The sequence below is a fragment of the Macrobrachium rosenbergii genome, chromosome 2 (genome assembly GCF_040412425.1).
Source record: "Macrobrachium rosenbergii isolate ZJJX-2024 chromosome 2, ASM4041242v1, whole genome shotgun sequence".
NCBI classification, from domain to species: domain Eukaryota; kingdom Metazoa; phylum Arthropoda; class Malacostraca; order Decapoda; family Palaemonidae; genus Macrobrachium; species Macrobrachium rosenbergii.
In genome coordinates this window covers 76,303,625-76,322,832 of record NC_089742.1, presented here as the reverse complement: position 1 = coordinate 76,322,832, position 19,208 = coordinate 76,303,625, and positions in this window count along the sequence as shown.

Below are 19,208 nucleotides of genomic sequence, written 5' to 3'. Positions count from 1 at the left end.
CCCAGACAGCAAACGGAAAGGTTATTGCTTTGATTTGCTTTGCCCCCAAGATCCCAGTATTTGGACTGGAGCACTTGTTTGCCTTTTAATTCTTATATATTCCCTAATATCGGTCATGCACATGAATAAGGAGAATCACATATTAGCCTGGAGGCAAGAAAAACTCCTATTAAAGTTTATGTACTGGCCAAGCAAAGTCAACTGTAATGTTGTTGCTGGCTGCAGCTCGTGCACCACCCAACGTCGTTCCCAAAAAAAAATAGAAAGGCCACTGATCATCTTCTTAAGAACTACGTAAAACCCTTGTCTTACAGCTTCAGCTAAAAACAAGTCACCCAATCCTCTTAAAGATGTATCAATCCGCTGCATCCAACACCATCTCCAGAAGGACCTCCAGCTGCCCATCTGCCGTGCTGCACGCAAACCTCTTCTGACAGATCGTATGAAGAAATCGACTGGATTTCGCCAAGAAATACATCCACTGGACAGCTGATGACTGGAGAAAGGTCCTTGTGGTCAGATAAATCACCATTCCAGTGTATTCAGGGCCGTTCTACCACAGTAAGACGGCTATAGTCAGCAGATCGACCCTGCCTACACAGTTACTGTCAAGCACCCTGAATCTGTCATGATTTGGGATGTTTCAGTGGTTTAAGAGGTCGAGGATTTTTACTCTCAAAAAATGTTACAATGAATTCTGATATCATTCAAGTTGAAGATCACCTCCTGCCTTCATATGAGACTCACGGCTGCACTGTCCTCATGCACGATGGTGCTCCATGTCATAAGGCCAAGAAAGTTACCAAGTGGCTCACTGATCACAATATTGAGGTCTTACAGTGGGGTAACAGTCCTGACCTCAACAATCGAAAATGGGTGGAATGTCGCGAAGAAGCTTCAGTCGTGCAACACATCATCCTCATGCACCTGCAACAAGAAATCACCACAATCTGGGAGAATGAAATGTCCATTGACGTCCAGAAACTGGCTGACAGCATGCCTAAACGACTCATACTTGTTCTTAAAGCCAAGGGAATATGACTAAATATTAAAATAGGTGCTACTATTCTAGTTTATGTTTGTTTTATTTATTTCCTTGATGATAAACTCATGTTTATGCTACCAGTTGCCAAGTAGGTTTGGATTTCTATTTGCGGTGACTGTAATTAATTAAGAAAACCCTTGAGTTCATGTAAATTCCTTCCATGAAGGCCTTAAGGCATAGATTTCCTTGTTTTGTCTCGAACTGTCCTAATATTGAGTGTCCCTAATATTGAGTCAGTATGATCAATATCAATATTTATATATATATCTTATATAATATTATATATATAGAGTATATATATATGTATATATATATATCATATATATATATATGTATATATATATATGTATATATATATATATATATATATATATATATATATAATATATATATATATATATATATATATGTATATAATATATATATATATATATATATATTATATATATATATATATATATATATATATATATATATATATATATATATATATATTATATATATATATATATATATATATATATATATATATATATATAATATATATATATATATATATATATATATATATATATATATATATATATATATATATATATATATATATATATATATATATATATATATATATATATATATATATATATATATATATGTATATATATATATATATATATATATATATATATATATATATATATATATATATATATATATATATATATATATATATATATATTTATATATATATATATATATATATATATATATATATATATATATATTATATATATATATATATATATATATATATTTATATATATATATATATATATATATATATTTATATATATATTTATATATATATATATATATATATTTTTATATATATATATATATATATATATATGTATGTGTATATTTATATATATATATATATTTATATATATATATATATATATATATATATATATATATATATTTATATTTATATATATATATATATATATATATATATATATATATATATATATATATATATATATATATATATATATATATATATATATATATATATATATATATATATATATATATATATATATATATATATATATATATATATATATATATATATATATATACAGTATATATTTATCAGTGCAAAGTTTTTTTACAACAAAAATTCATTAATATATGCTATCAATATAATGTTTTCTCCATAACCTATAAAAAATAGTAGGCTATATGCTATCAGTGCAAAATTTTTTTTCATAAATAATTATAAAAATAAATGCCCTAATGAGGTTAGGCCAGGACATGGTATTCTAGGAAAGGTTTGTTCCCATCGTTTTATACTCGCCCCAAAGTTTTCTTCATAACCTATAAAAATTTATATACTATAAATATAAATTTCCTTCATAACCTATATACGCGACCACTGTGCATGTTTTCCGTTCAGATATTGGAGAGAGAAATAAACAAACTACTGTGAGTATAAGGTAAACAAACGCTGAACAACCTAGCCTACACAAGTCACGAGTCAAACGACAATTCACTGCAGTGAAATCAAGCTTGCTGATCTTATATAATTATTATAATTGGTAATTCTATATATTAGCTCCGCGCCTGTTTTTACCTTTTCAACTGGTTTTTTCTACACTTTAGGGGTTCTGATACTGGCGGTGCATCTGTTTGTTGTCGGCCAAATGGAATGTCCCTTCGCCGTGTTATGTACTGGCCCGGGGGGGGTTGGGTACCCATACTTTAACAAGTTATTGCACTTGCCGGACGGGATATAAACCGTTCGAAACAGACGTAGCCGTGCTCTGTCTTGTGAAGATCGCGCATGGAAACCCCTTGTTGGATGGACTTTGGGGGTTAATTACAGGTTAATTAGACTCGAGCGCCAAAAAATGAAAGGTCAATTCATAATTAGCAACCAAAAAACTGTAGAAAAAGTCAAGTTATAGTGCCGTCGGTGACGCAGAGCTACCCTATAGTTCTACCTTATAATTATTATGAAAAATATTAATCCCTAATAAGAATATCACCAATCACTAACTTGAATATCACTAATATAGGAAAACAAATCCCTTACCTTACCTGGCGTTGTTGCTATCCCAGGCGAGAAGCTTCCCGTTTGCTTTCGTCCCTCTCTTATAACCCACTTACGAGACGCAATTGTTCAAATTTCTCCCTCATAAGGATGGTACTTCTCTTGCTTATGACAACGCAATTGCGTGAATGCGCAATGAACTACACGGTAAGAAAATCCGAAAAGGAAATGCGTCACAAAGCACTAGGATATCGCTTGGACCAGGACCACACAAATCAAGAAGGTTGGTAACTTGGTAAAACCCGACGGGCGACGGCCTGTTTGGAACTGTTACGTACTTACATAATTTCATATTTCCGAAAATACGCAGTAAAAATATGCAAAGAAATATAAAATATTATATGTATACTAGATGGCATGGTACATCTGTGATACGACTTGACGAGTTCAAAATATCGAGATACATAGATTTATACTTACTTTGATTTGATATTTTTTTTAGAGAACGAACCAGCTCTTGTCGTAGAAAATGGGTAGTTTTAGTAGGATCCTGAAGTAAATTTCTCACTTTACTATCCGGAATTGGCAAGTCATACAGACATTGTACAACAATTTGTCGCTCAATGTCGTTCACAGGGCGATATCACAAGGCGATATCGAGATACGTAGATACATATTTATCCTGATATTATATTCTTTTGAGAGAAAGACCAGTTTTTATCGTAGATAATGTGTATTTTAGTAGAAAATAAAGTATATTTCTCACTTCCACCTAAAAAGTCATGCAGAAACTTTGAGACAATTTTTCACTCAGTGCTGCTCAATGCTTTGAACAAATATCTAAAAAAAAAACACACACATATAAAATAGTTTTTAGAAACAATATTTCAAGACATGTTTATCTAGACATATACCAGTCCAAGCTGTAAAAATGTAAAAATCGATAATTCCTAAAAATTCGGCGGTCGGCGCCTCGTCAGCTCTGTCAGGAGGGCGGAACTAAACCGCATGTAACTTGTCCTAGTGCTCAGCATCTGCTTCCTACCTTGATCAGGTCGAAACGTGACTCTTACCACCAGATATTCCTAAATTCCTAAACGACGTAACAACTATGGCCACTGTTATAATGCTGTTCGGCGTTTTAGTTTTCTCTAAAAGAAAACTGAGATGGCTTTGTCTGTCCGTCCTCACTTTTTCTGTCTGCACTTTTTCTGTCCTCACTTTTTCTGTCCGGACTTTTTCTGTTCGCCCTCAGATCTTAAAAACTACTGAGGCTAGGGGCCTGTAAATTGGTATGTTGATCATCCACCCTCCAATCATCAAACATACCAAATTGCAGCCCTCTAGCCTCAGTAGTTTTTCAATTAAGGTTAAAGTTAGCCATGATCGCGCGTCTGGCAGCGCTATAGGACGTGCTACCACCGGGCCGTGGTTAAAGTTTCATGGGCCGCGGCTCATACAGCATTATACGGAGACCACCGAAAGATAGATCTTGATAGGTCTTGAGAATTTTCTAATAATGTTCCAATAGTCTTTTCAAACTCAGGAGCAAGAAATATTTTCCTCTTTGGCTCTCTTGTTAGGTTACTCAGGCAACTCGCATGTAGCACAAATCTAAAACTATTGCTGAAGTATGGATTATGGTATTATAGTCTAAAGGATAATGTTTAATTATTTACGAACTAAAGCAAGATCGACCTCTTTTTGTATCTTCTAATTATTATTATTTTTTTTTTTTTGTCGTGGACCCCTTATTTACAATGGTTGTCAGCAATGACTCAAAGTTTCACAGTTCTTAAAAGAATTTTTTACACTAACGGCCCTTGTAAGAATCTCTTATTTGTGACTTCTGGTTGCTGATTCTTTTGTTTATATGCTGATGGCCTTATTAGTAACATCTTGGCATACTGACCAAGTTCATATATGAAAACATCACCTCAGCAACATCACTAACATCAAATTATTTCTAGACAAAGTCACCTAAGGTGATACATATTGTATTATCTACTTGGCTTTGAGCTGTCGGTGTTATTGATACCGAAATATATAGGTACAGTAAAACCTCACTAAAAACATTTTCATTATGGCTTATTGGAGACATAATTGTGTTTGACGAATTTTTCATAAATTTCATCACTGGATTTCACAAATGAATAAAATAATCATACCTGGTTAAACAATAATGATTTCGATTTCATTCGTATATTAATTCCAACGGCCACACCTCTTCAAATGTTAAAGCTGTACTTGCTTGAAATCACGGGAAATGAGCCAGTTTAGGACGTAATGTGTAAATACGCAAATAGGCAATGCTGAACGACTGTCAAGTAGACGATGTACACACACGTGCTCACTCGTGTCTGTGACCTTTGTGATGTTATGGAACTTATTGTTGAACTTTCTTTTTATTTTCTATGGGTTTCATCTTTAAACTCATGTATTTTTTATGCAGGAAATTCCTTCCGGAAAACTTAAGCACTCATGATTTTAATAATATTTGTTTGACATAATACATTATTCTATTACTTCGAGAGAAACCTAGCAATCTACATGATAAAGTGCTTTATATGACTACTGTTATGTGCTGTCATGCTACGTACTAGATTGAAAAATACACTTGAAAATTGTCTTGATAAGAAAATAGCAACTTTGCAGAATGTGTTTTGTCAGAGGCAAAGATGCATGGATGATTTATCTGTAATGCAAGAATTCTGTAATTTGATAAGAGATAGGAAACCAAAGAGACAAAAATATTGTGCTGCTTTTAAGAATTAGTGAATGTTTTCCTATTATATAAAAAGAAATGTGTATCGTGGAGATATTTTTATATTCAAGGTAAATATATTGTTTCTTTAGAACGCCTGGTAGATTTATGATAGCACAAAAGGTTATTTACTACAGTACTGGCAGGGACGAATTTGGTGTGGCGTAAATGTCTCTTCAATTAATAGCTTTTGCTGTGCTTTATGTTTATTGGGGAGTAATAATTAAATAACATACTAGAGGTTGCAAATGGGATACAACCTGGTTAATGCTTGCTCACCTTATTACACTTCTTATAGAAAACAAAGAGAAGTTCTGTAAACTGGTGATGGAATCTGAGATACAATATTTCTTATTGGAACATATTCAAAGTTTTTTACGACAAACATTGAGATGTGGTAAATAGGTGTTGGATTAATGGAAATTATTTATTAATTGAAGTTCTGACAAAAAATGGTAATAAAATAAGATCGTGGGAGTGCTTCGAACTGATGGAGAGTGATGCCCAATGAGGCAAAGATTAGAATGACGAAGAGTTAGTAAGATAGTTTTTATTTTCTGTAGGGTAAGTAAATCTGAAATGTGTAAAAGGAAGAGGGTAGAAGCTGCTGAGATAGACGCTAGGAAATTGTGTACACTAATTGTAGTGAAAAACCTAGATCTCTAACGGAGAATGAATGTGTATGAAGAGATGAAGTTCTTTGTTAATGTAGAGAAAATGAAAGAGCTTAAGGCTTGTGCATTAGACAGATGGTCACAAACGCACATATTCAAGTATTTGAGAGTCCCTGTGAGTTCCATTCATTGAACAGGAATTAAATTTAGTTTTAAAGGAAAGAAAAAAATTAATGCAAGCCGCAAGTTAAAAATTAAGATTTTCTTTTTTGTGTGTGGGAAGGGAAGCAAAAATGAGCCAATTAATGAACAGTAATGATTTATGGTTCCCTCTCACGAACAAATGGTCCCCTATGTCACCTGACAAAGATAAATGAAGAGGCTTTGCACCTAATAGTGGCTCTTATGAGCTGGTTGTCATTAGGTAATAGTATGCTGTTAGATTAGCTTTTGTCGAAGTTGATTTGAGAGAGAGAGAGAGAGAGAGAGAGAGAGAGAGAGAGAGAGAGAGAGATTAGCAGACATAAACGGAGACAGAGATTCTTAGAGAATCCTAGCACATCACAAACAATGAAATCCGAGAGATTTTCATATCCAATAAAAACATCAATTTTTTCCTAAATTTCACACCGTCTCTACTCATATTTCCATATTAATTGATAAAAATGGGCGTTTCACCTGAATAGCTTCCTTTTTCTAGAAAGCTAATTTAGATACTGTGAACCCACATGAAGAAGGATCGAGTATAAAAAATCACCATATTGAACATCGTAATTAGATTAATGATAGTTTGAAATTAAAGATTCTATAAGAGTACCTGATACCCTAAAACATTCCGATAAAACCATGTGCTTAAGATAAGTAAATACAGTGATAAGAGCTTGCACATACGAGCACACATACACATGCACACACACACACACACACATATATATATATATATATATATATATATATATATATATATATATATATATATATATATATATATATATATATATATATATATATATATATATATGGACGAAAATTTATCACATCACCGTGATTCATATACAAGCATTAATCTATAAATGTCCTTTAAAATCTAATTTGCTCTACCTCGGAAATAATATATTTTCATGTATGTTACCCGAAGGGGAATTTTTTAGTTGATAATAAGTTTGTCGACTCGTGGGCTCGAACCACGGAAGACAAGAACGCAGGACTACAGTGACGCGCAATAAACCACACGCCATACCATATATATATATATATATATATATATATATATATATATATATATATATATATATATATATATATATATATATATATATATAAAGGCCCATAAAAACACTGTTAACACGAAAAAACTACATATTTTTTATTAACAATCTTCTGTAATCCTTCTCACTCGTGAATATGGACAACAGATAAGCGACAAGCATGTTTATATGGTATATATGTAGGGGAAGTCCTAAATGAAAAGTGAGCTTACATTCTCTTGGAGTTTATTTGTTAAAAAAAAATATTCCATGGATGATTTGCTGGAGGTTTTATCTGAATTATTAGAGAACACACAGCTGAATATCTCATTTTCTAAAGCACTTTAATTGAACTGGTTAAATTATGTGAAAGAATGTAAATTTGAATTTTAAATTTTACTCACAAAATTTTGGTATGGCGATGGGAAATCCTCTATACCCAATGTTAAGTAACTTATATATGGAATTTTTTTTTTTTTTAAATATTTAACAACCTAATTCCACGCAATGCAATATGGTTCAGGTATGCTGACGACATAATTTGTGTATGGCCAGAGAACGGAGAGGTAAGTAACTTTTTTGTCAAGTTAAATCAATTAGTACCATCAATGAAACTCACTATGGAAATGGAAAATGATGGGTGCTTACCTTTTTTTGATGCCCTCATACGAAGAAATAGTAATGGGTTTAAATAGAGTTTACAGAAAACCTACTAATATCTCTTCCTATGTGCTTTTCTATTCTGGCCAAAGCAATAAGGTTAAGAAATCAGTGTTTACATCTATGTTTTTAAGAGCATTAAGCATATGTATCTCTGAATATATTGACGAAGAAATAGATAAGATTAGGAATACAGGCAAGAAATTGAAATATCCTGACAATGTATTAAAAATGCATTAGAAGCCGCAAAAAAGACTATGTATCAAAACCAAAAAGAACTTACAACACAAAAAAATTTCTTGTACTCCCGTATAATAATAATATGAACGATATCCCCCATCTTCTTAAGAATTTGGTTAATGTCGCAATTAAGAACAATAAAACAATGAAACATGTACAGGACTTATCAAGAACTCTCCCGACAATACTAAAGGATGTGTATATAAAATTCCATGTAAGTCTTGTGACAACTTTTATATTGGCCAAGTGGGTAAAGCACTGGAAAAGAGAATAGTACAGCATAAAAAATGTGTGAGATATGCACAGGGAGCAGTGGTATTTTTTTACAAGTTAGTAAGAACAATCATGGTATCAACTGGGAAGGGGTAAAAAGGATTGTGTATTCTAATAGCGCACTGGAAAGGAATATCATTGAATCTAGCTTTATAAAAGAAAGTTACAGCCATAATTTGAATATCAGTCAAGGGATGTATAAACTTAATCCTTTAATATCAAAAGAAAATTGTAAATTCTTTAAATTTTAATGTAGGCAGCAGAGATGTAAGGAAATAGGATTATCATATTTGTAAACACAGTACGGAGGCAGCAGTGCTAATGAGATTTCCAACCTCAGCTCCCTGACACCTGTCAGGTGTGGATCTGTAGTCTCCTGTGGTCGGTACGTTTATCGGTATTGTCCCTTGAGAGCATATTGTGATTTTTAGCCAAATGAGTTTTAAAGGCCACTCCTATCTTGACACTCGCCTCTGGGTGGATCTGTAGGCACAAACGGTTGTGCGTGTTCATCAGTACTGTCTCTATAGTATATATATTTGACTTCTAATACTGTGTGTCAGTCCTTCGTCAATGGCTTAGAAATAAAGTTGAAACCGGTCAGGGCCTACACCCAGTCTCTTATTTTTCACCTGTGGGAATGTGATATATATATATATATATATATATATATATATATATATATATATATATATATATATATATATATATATATATATATATATATATTATATATATGTGTGTGTGTGTGTGTGTATTAATGGCCCCTTGGGTCATGAAGGGCCATCATTTATTGGTGTATCTGTTTTAAGAACAGAATCAATCAGCTTACTTCTTTAAGATGCCTGTGGAGCCGTGGCTCTTCCTTGGGTCAGCAGATCCCTTCTCCTTTGTCAAACTTCTCTCACTAAACCTATTTTTACACAAAGACCTACTGAAATGAGACACTGATATACAAAATTAGACATTATTTGCAAATTTAACGAAAGTGATTCAGCAAATGCTATGGTCATGAAACGGAGTGACGCACACCCCCTGTCAATGGAAAACATAACTTGAGGCAATACTGTTTCACAAACAAGCATAGTCATTAATGAGTGAATAACACCCTGGTCATAAATACCACAATGAATGTCATAATGTAACAGTAAACACCACTTTACTCATCCTCCCAGGACAATATTCAATTCCTGTAGAAAAATATATCATTATATTAAACAAATGGTGTTGTGAATGTACATAACTTTCAAACAAAAAAATGCTAAATGGAACATGCATTGATCGGCCGGTTTCCGACTTTTTTTAACGACAGGTTGTTGATATATAGGGGTTTGTTAAAGGATATTGTGTGGAACTTCTGGGAAAAAATTTTTGTTCAGTGACCTTAGGTTTTCTGACGCCAGAGCATTTTTCGGCCAAAAAATTTTCAAAATGCATCTCCTCCTTTGCTTTTTGGTTTTAAGGGATGAGATTTGAACCAGATAAAACACATATGGACCTTCGATATAAAGCCGAGGATTTTTGATTTTTCAATTATTTTTCGAGATATGAATTTTTTTTTTTATGAAATTTTCCCGGAAAAATTACAGAAAAAAAAATTGCCAAAAATCAGAAACTCAAAATATTAAAAATCCCTGGCTTTTTTTTAATCTACCATGTTTCCTCATATTATATATGAAATTTCATTTAGAATGGTTCAATACTAAGGGAGGAGATACATTTTGAAGGTAAAAAACTTACGTTTTGAGAAACGGGCCTTCAAAGTTTTAGTTACATAAGAAAAGTAAAAGGGACTTCAAAGACTGTGTTACAATTAATTCTATGGTTTTAATTTTTATTTTTGGGTATTAATTAATGCAAAATGATTATAAATAAGAATATTAATTGATTATTTATGTGCCTAAGACACATTCTTATAAATTTTAGGTTCCTGGTCCCCCCCTGTCTGATCTTGCTGCAAGGTATTACTCTAGGGTATCATAGTTGCCTACTTTTTTTATTAGTGTCTCGCATCCATCCCTTGCCAAATGGATCCTGGGAATTACTTTTCATTCACAATTAGGGATTCGTGATTCAAGTAATTCATCAAGTCTTGCTTCACTTATTATGATCATTTTATTTTCAGGATCGTCTATAATATCAGCCTCGAGCTACTGCTTTCTTTTTCTAAAATATCTTTGCCCTTTGGTAGTGACGAACAAATAAAGAGGCGTTTAGGGGTGGATGTGGTTGGTCTCTGGTCAGCAGAGATCGCTGCCTGCGCCGTTTGATGGGCGACTCTCTCTCTCTCCGTCGCTCCATTCCCTCTATGGCACTAATTTCTTGAACTCTTTCTTCTACTTCTCGCCTGGACTTTTCCACTTGGCTTTTCCGCATTCTAGAAGCATGAAGTGAACTCTTGGACCTTTTAGGCACGGTGGAAAAACAAAACAACGCAGAAAATACAGAGTTCAGTCAAGGCTAGCGAGCATGAAAAACGTGTCCTTCTAGCTTGGAAGATTATACAAACTCTACAGTCGGCGTCATGGTATGACGTGTGGGTTGTCATGGCTAGGAATAACTAAAAAGGTGCCGACTAGGATATTATTGACATTATACATTTCATTTCAAAGGAAGTTTTCGCAATATATATCGCAAAAACTATACCAGACTAAATCATTTGCGCTACTGGTGTTTTATGGGTATATAGTTATTGTTACATTTTTAGGCCATAACTAGAGAAATTCAAATTTTAGCATAATATTTCGTGGACACATTCTTGAACCCTATACAAAGCCATAGAATTTTTTCAGCAAATCGAATTTTTAAAGATTATTGGGTTTTTTTTAGGCGGCCGATCCCCTTAAGTAGACATCATTCAGTTTCACTGCTTCCCAACCGGGGGTTTTCCCTCTAAAGTCTGGAAAAGATATCAATGTCACTGGGTGTTCTTACTTACATTCTATGGCCGTAAATAATGTATCTTCATAGTGGTGGTTTCTTTAAACACTACTCCAGGTTAAAACACATATCAGCCACTCAAGATCGAGGCAGTCTCCCTGTGAGAGTCACTGTTCCTCTCATAATTATCTCATGGGAGATCGCACACACACACGCACATACTCCATCGGAACCTGGGCACTTCCGGTGCATCGGTTCAACGTTCTATCATGCTGTTTCCATGTGCTCGGACCCTGATCAAATAGTTCTCTGCATCCTGACTGAGCAATTCCAATGTCAGCATAATTGCCTCTGCAGCGAAGCGCCACTGACAGGTCATCACATAGTTCTTCTCTGTTGTCCAACGAGAACCAAGACTTAAAATATATATATATATATATATATATATATATATATATATATATATATATATATATATATATATATATATATATATATATATATATATATATATATATATATATATATACAGCTTCTCTGAAGCATCTGGCTCAGTCTACATATTATAATCCTCATAAATACTTTATTTACAATATCTCTAAGGGAGAGTATTCCTCTTTATTAAGCTTATCCAAAGATAAATATATGTTGGCAATGAGACCTGATGAAGGCAACGAGGTTGTTCTTTTGAATAAAGATGAATATTTAAGTAAGATGCAGTTTATTCTTGACGATCACGCTAAATTCGAATTAGTTAAATACGAAATTTTTTCAAAGTTACTCAATAAGGGGGAAATATTGACAGGTTCTTAAGAAAGCTGATGTCTGAGGGTGTTCTGGATGAACATTCAACAATCTCTTTACGTCTGGATCTAAGCTTGGAGTGCTCTATGGTCTCCCAAAGGTACACAGGGAGGGTGTCCCACTCAGACCAATCATGTCAGCTATAGGTACTTTTAATTATTATTTGTCTAAGTTTTTTTTTTCCTATTTTAGCTCCTGTAACACGTAATCAGCATACAGTTAAAGATTCTTTTACTTTTGCTATAGAATTTGCGATCTAGAACTAAGTAATTGTGTCCTTGTAAGTTTCGATGTTAAATTATTATTTACTAATATTCCTTTAACCGAAACCATTGATATATGCATCAACAACTTGTTTAACGACTCCAACAGTATACAAAATTTTAATAAACAACAACAGCATAAATTGCTCACATTTGCTTTGTCTGAATGTTATTTTATGTTGAACAAAAATGTGTATAAACAAAAAGAAGGTGGAGTAACGGAAAACCCTGTCGGTTCTACTTTGGCCAATGCCCATTTATCTCATCACGAAATTGTTTGGCTAGATATGTCCCGGTTCTCTTGAGTCACAGTTCTACCAACGATATGCAGACGATACTTTAATATTTATAGATCTGAAGAACACGTACCCTTGTTTCTTGGTTACTGTAACTCAAAACACCAAAATATTGAATTTACTTCATAAGTAGAGAACCATAATACTTGAGCTTCCTTTGACTTGCTTGTAAGTAAACAAAGTGATAACACTTTTTCGACATCAGTCTACAGGAAACCAACATTTACAGGACTTACAACCAAATTTTCCTCATTCATCCCCATAATTTATAAACGCAATTTAGTCTCTACACTCGTAACCCGTTTCTTTATCATTTGTTCAAGTTATTTTAGTCTTCGTTCAGAATTTCAGTTGTACATATGTTGGTAAACAGCTAGAAAAGTTATTGTTCCCGAAAGTTTCTATTTCAAAAGCCAATAGAGCGGTGCTATATTGTACTATGTTTTTCTATGGTAATAAGAGCTTTTTCATTAAAAAATATGCTATTAAAACTTATAAGAGAATTTCATCCCCAAGTTAATGTCAGGGTAGTATTTAAACGTAAGTACACCATTGGTAGCTTGTTTAAGTACAAAGACATCGTACCCCCAGATCTACAATCTCATGTTGTTCACAAATACGAGTGTAACCGCTGTAATGCAATTCACATGGGAAAACAAAGCGCCAAGCACGTGTACGATGGTTTGAACACCTAGGAAGATCTGTTAGAACTTACTGGCTTTTAGCAAAACCACCATTCAGTGCCATACGGGATCATGCAGAAAATAGTGATCACCTTCGATGCTTTAGGCTCATTTTCCATTCTCTCTTAGTCGAGTGGAGCCGGCAATATTAGAAAGCCTGTACACTTTAAAATTGAAACCTTCCCTCAGTAACAACGACAGGTCCACGGAGATGCAGTGTTTTTAATTTTTAGTGTATTTGTGTGTATGTGTGTGTGTATAGGCCAGTTTTTATTTAACCCTTTGTGTAACATTACTGCATTCCAATGATCGTTTGTGATTTAGTGATTAGTCAATTTTTTCTGTCTGTGCTTTTTGTTGTCAGACCTGATGACGGAGACAGTTACTCCGAAACCGGAAGTAATATTGGTTTTACTATTTCCATCAAGACTCCGCTCTCCACAGGACAAATCAGTTATGTGTGTGTGTATGTATGTATGTATATATATATATATATATATATATATATATATATATATATATATATATATATATATATATATATATATATATATATATATATATATATATTAATATATACATATATATATATATATATATATATATATATATATATATAAATATATATATATATATTATATATACATATATAATGTATATATATATATATATGTTGTGTTTGTGTGTGTGACTGTGCGTGAACGTTCTTGAAAACGCCATACCCTGTGTAACTCAACATATCCTGTAATATACTGATAAAGCACGAAAAGAAGGGTTGAATGTCGCATTTTTGGAGGATGTATTTGACAGTAAGATGTCGGTCGACTTTTCTTGTCCCCGGTTATTGTGAGAAAATCATTTATTCCGCAGGCGTTTCGTTGTGCGAGAGCCTGCGTCTCAGAGAGTCTTGTTTGCAGCAGAATGTTTACCCTTTCCTCTCTCTCTCTCTCTCTCTCTCTTACACACGCACAACACCCACACATACACTCACGCGCAAGTACACAGATACAAGCATACAAACACATGGAGAAAAGAATCCATAGTTACGTATATGTACAGTACATATGTCTAAAGATAAATCTGTTTAGATTTATCCTTAAATATATGTACATATACATAACCGTAGATGTGTTTCTCCATTTCAAGACTCATGTTGCTATGAGTAATCTATAATACAAACACATATTACCTCTTCACACTTTTGCAAGCGTAAACAATGCTTGTATCTTAACCTCTTGCCTTAACAGCCCGTATATTTTATTTTCCCTCTGAAATAAGTTTCGCATGCCTTGCACTAATACCTCCAAATACCAATACAACGTAGTTACTTTTTTCTGCCAAAGTTCGTATTCCAAGATAAAAAATTTTTAACAGTTCTGAAAGCAGATCAGATTATTATCTCTCGTATGTATATACAAATTTTTTTTATAGCCAAGGTCTCAATTTTTCACCAGATCAGCGTCCTAAAGCATGGCATACGCGTTCGAGTGAACATGACTGCAGATATTTTGGAGAGAGAGAGAAGGTTGCTTTCTTTGTGATAATTCACCTCTGTATAAGGCGTATGGGAGACCTTCATAATCATTTTACAGGTTGTGTAATATTATTTTGTACAGTTCTGTTGGTATTATCATAGTCGTCTCTCTTGAAAAGATTTAGTTTTATACTGTTTTATTTATTTTTTATAGATAGCTGGATAACATCACGGTACGAAAATATTGGTAAATAATGTGTTTGATTGAAGAACAGTTTCCCTTCAATTATGGGTTTCACTTTCATCTATTTAATTTATTTTTTTATAATTTTTTAAGAAGATAATTTGCATCCAATGAAAATCTTTGTCCTTCAACGCTGTTACTTCAGATCGCATTAAAAACACATCGACTATCAATCATATCAAAGGACGTGAATTCTAAAAAGGTTTTTCTATGTTACTGACCTCAGCCTCGACCAACTTCGACTCTCCGGGTTGATTCGTTTCTTTCGAAAAGGTCAATGACACTGGGAATTTAAGCCTCGACTTGAAGCTTGGCATTTTATTTTTGAATTTCCTCAGGATAACATAAATCAAGGCCAAGACTTCTTTACGTTGACCACTTGTAGTCTTGAGATTTAGAGAGAGAGAGAGAGAGAGAGAATGGTAGTTATCTCATTTTTCTTATACTAGGAATTCTGTTAAATTTAGATTTCATTGCATATTCATCAGACAGGTATTTAAAATCATCCATTGTTCTGTCTGGCAATCTATTTATATTTATGTGGAATTAAATCGATGATAATGTATTCCTATTTTTTTTCTCTCGATATCCTGCTATCTATCGGACCAGCTCTTCCAAGGCTCTTTGCGATATCCAGATTTTTTAGTGCAAAAACTTCCTCATGAGAACTAAAACGACAGAAAGAGGAACTTTCCTTCTGGCAGAAGAGCCGTAAGGAAGATTTACAATTATTCTCCTTCACGTAACTTTAAGGCGCTTGAATAGAAGTCTTCCGGTTTCCGATAAATTATATTCAGTGGTCTTTCGTCTTACAGTAATCTGTCTCTCGCGGATTTGTGACATAAGACAATCTTCCACTGACTCTCTCTCTCTCTCTCTCTCTCTCTCTTTCGGGTACTTTATTCCGTATTCTCTTATCTCAAGGGAAAAATTTCCCTTCAATCAGGGTCTTCATAACGCCCATCTGGCCACCTCTTTCAATAAATACTCTGGGGAAATCAGCAATCCTTCCATCTCTGTTGGTTGGCATTGGACTCAAGAGGCCTATACCCGGCATTTTTCCACTTTAACATTTTACCGCGGTAACGGACGATCTTCAGGCAAGGCCCTGCAATAAGTCACCTTAATACAATCCAACCATTAATCAGTCAGTATCCTTTACTGCCAAGCTTTGTAATTTTATATCTACCGTCTAGCACAAAGCGTTTCCACCTTTAAGAGTTTTATGGATATTAGGTACCTCCTCTGTGACTAAACCGTACTAGTCTCCCTTCCATGTCCTATCCTATGTAATCGTCGACCTCAACATTAAACAAGTGAAAAATGCGCCGAAGTTTCTTCGGCGCAATCGGGTTTTCTGTATACAATCAAGGCCACTGAAAATAGATCTATCTTTCGGTGGTCTCGGTATAATACTGTATGAGCCACGGCCCATGAAACTTTAACCACGGCTCGGTGGTGGCCTGGCCTATATCGCTGCTAGACGCACGATTATGGATAAATTTAATCTTAAATAAATTAAAAACTACATGTTTGATGATTGGAGGGTGGATGAACAACATGCCAATTTGCAGCCCTGTATCCTCAGTAGTTTTTAAGATCTGAGGGCGGACAGAAAAAGTTCGGACAGAAAAAAAGTGCAGACGGACAGACAAAGCCAGCGCAATAGTTTTCTTTTCAAAAACTAAAACGAATACGGTTAAAATCACTTCCTAATTAGTTTATGTTAAACATCAAGTCACAAACAATTATCATCGCTAAGATACTGCTTATTCAATTCAAGAAACAGACATCATCAAAACGACAAAAAAAAAAAAAATGAAACAAAATTTCACGATTATATCAGACAGTCACTGGGATCTGTTACCATTGTGGTTTACAGCCACAAGCCACAAGTAGTAAATCCTTTTATTTTTTATTTTTTTTTATTAAATCTTCAACCATTGGCTGATGCTTTCTCGACAACCCATGGCTTATGCACCACGTGATCCATTATTGCTAGGATATAAGCATCAGGATAATTAGTTACGATGTTGTTCGGACCAGTAGATAAGTTAATGACTGTTAAGGGACAAAATAATATGTGGGCAGTAGTTTTTCCCGTACATCAATCATACCTCGGATACTTCAGGCCAATTAATATCGCTTCTTCTCCCGAACAGGAAATTTGAGATATTCTTTTGTTTGTGAACTTTTTAGTACACTTTCTTGGTTAGAGTTTGTTGTAAATATTTTTTTTATGCTCTAACATTATGTCGAATTTTTTTGAAAAAATGGTTACCTGGAAAGGGAGAGCACGTAAGGTAAATAACTAGAAATGATAAAGAAATGTCAAAATTCTAGGAGGTATTAAACATTGTAGGAACAGTAGTATAAAAAATATTAAAATTCAAACAACTAAATTCTACGAAATACGAAATTTGTTTTGTAAATTAATGCTTGTTTGATTATTTAAGTTTCATGCCTTGATACCGACGACACCGCACCTCTGTGTCTTAACTATCAGGAAGGCGCAGGTGATTAAAGTCAGGACTTGAGGCCATGGTCGGGCTGCAATGAAGCACCAGAGCGAAAGTTAACGCCATTACCCTCAGAATGAATGGAAAGTTTATAGGCTCTAAACAACTGAACTGTTGAACAATAATACCAGTCCCTTATTATTATTATTATTATTATTATTATTATTATTATTATTATTATTATTATTATTATTATTATTCAGAAGATGAAACCTACCCATATGGAACAAGCCCACAGGGGCCATTGACTTGACATTCAAGCTTCCAAAGAATATGGTGTTCATTAGGAAGAAGTAAGAGAAGGTAAAGGGCAATACATAAAGAAGACATCCCACTTATTAAAAAAGAAAAAATGAATTAATAGACAGATAAAAATGTATTAAAATTCAAAAAGAATAGTATTAGAGTAGTAACGCATTGCATCTCCGCTTGAACTTATGAAGTTTCCAATTGCACAGCATCCTCTGGGAGGTTGTTCCACAGTCCAACGGTGTGAGGGATAAAGGATCTCTGGAACTGACAAGTTCGACAGCGAGGAACATTCACGGATATTGGTGCTGCTGTTCAGCGAATCCGATTGCTCTCAGCAAATAAAGGGGATCAGGGATTAGTTGTGAATGTGAAAGATCTCTGTTGAAATACAACTTATGAAAAATTGACAAACAAGAGACCATCCGTCGATGGTCCAGGTCATAACTGCTACTATTAGGAAACGGAAACAGAAACCACCATTTATCAGAACAGAACCAGCTCTATTTATTGGTTCTTAGAAGCGTGAAATAATCTAATCTTTCGGGCCACTAGGAGAGCTGTTAATCAGCTCAGAGTTAAACAGTATACTTTTTAACATCGGAGAACAGTATTCCACTAAAGGAAGTACAAATGGCCTAAAACAGGTTGCACTGATTTTATCACTGTTATAAATATATGAGGCTTTACGAACAATACCTAACTTTTGTGCAGCATTTGCTGAAACTTTCACTAGATGTTTCTCAAAAGTTAGATGTAAGTCAAAAGTTACACCTAGAATAGTTAGAGCATCAGACTCATTCAGCAAAGTTCCATCCACCTGAAGGGGAGGATGGGGTGGGAAATTTGTGCGAGATCTGCTAATCAATAGTGCTTTTGTTTTACTGAAGTTCA